This window comes from Limulus polyphemus, unplaced genomic scaffold, assembly GCF_000517525.1.
Source record: "Limulus polyphemus unplaced genomic scaffold, Limulus_polyphemus-2.1.2 Scaffold594, whole genome shotgun sequence".
Classification (NCBI taxonomy): Eukaryota; Metazoa; Arthropoda; class Merostomata; order Xiphosura; family Limulidae; genus Limulus; species Limulus polyphemus.
The window spans coordinates 414,794-415,949 of record NW_013666204.1 but is presented as its reverse complement, the minus strand read 5'-3'; positions in this window follow the sequence as shown (position 1 = coordinate 415,949).

Sequence of the window (1,156 nt, the reverse complement as noted above, 5' to 3'; positions counted from 1 at the left end):
CGTCTCCTGTTAAACTATCATGGGAGTTGACCGCAACACAATTTCCCCGGTATAACTGTTTGCCAAGTCGTCACTTTCCCATCGGTAGTTTCCCATCTCCGGAGAAGAATGCCATCTTCAAGTTTCAACTGGTCCCATTGTGCCCAATAGTGCTTTGTCACAGGGCTTAAACTAGACACCTTCTCCCAAGCAGGGCGCACAACACTCGCTTTTAGAAAATCAATCATTGACTTCAAATCTTGGTCTTTATCCTGTTCTGCCTTTATATCTATATTTGGTTCTACTTCACCATCATCAACTCTTTCAGTCGGCTTGACTTCAGCTTGATGACACCTAATTAGTTCAACCTCTCTCTTAACAGTTACCGGAACTTGGCCTTTGTTATTCCCAACCGTCATTTTATCAAAATCAATTACAAACTTCCTTGGTAGTAGATAGTCCAATCCTAAGATGCATTCATCTTCAATGTCAGTCAAGTATACTTCCTGTCTGTCCTTTATGCCCATGAGCTCAATAGTCACCCACACTGGTCCCCACAATCTTGTAGAATGTCCTGTCACACCACAAAGCTTCTCTATGGCTTCTGGTACTCCTTTGTGATTTAACACCTTGATGCTAACAAGGGTTTGCTGAGACGCAGAGTCTATGACAAAGTTGCACCTTTGGCCATCTAGCTTTCCTGTCACATAAACACTGTGTGTGTGCTTGGCATTTTACACCTAGCTGTTGGGACTTTCATGATGGGGGTTGGTGGGCGTCGCTCAACACCAACCACTACTGGTCTCCTTGAGGCCGACTTGTTGGTAATAGGCCTCTTACACTGGCTCCTCAAATGTCCGTGCTTTCCACAGTTCCAACAACCTTTCTGGATACCAGCCTTTCCTACTGTGGCACCTCCCCTGTGTTGAAGTTTCCAGCATTGAGCTCTCTTTTGCCCAGGTTTATTATAGTGCCAGCAAAGTCCCTCAAACCTCTCTGAAAGCAGACCTTTTCTGGCCTTGAATCCAGATGACTGTACCAACCTCGTAGGATTCAAATTCGAGAGCCCTGGCCATTGCATCCTGCATGGTAGAGGGGTGTGCTTGCTTCACTTGTATCTTAAGTTGTGGACTGTCCAAGGCATCTACGAACTGATCCCTCAGCAACAACTTGAGGA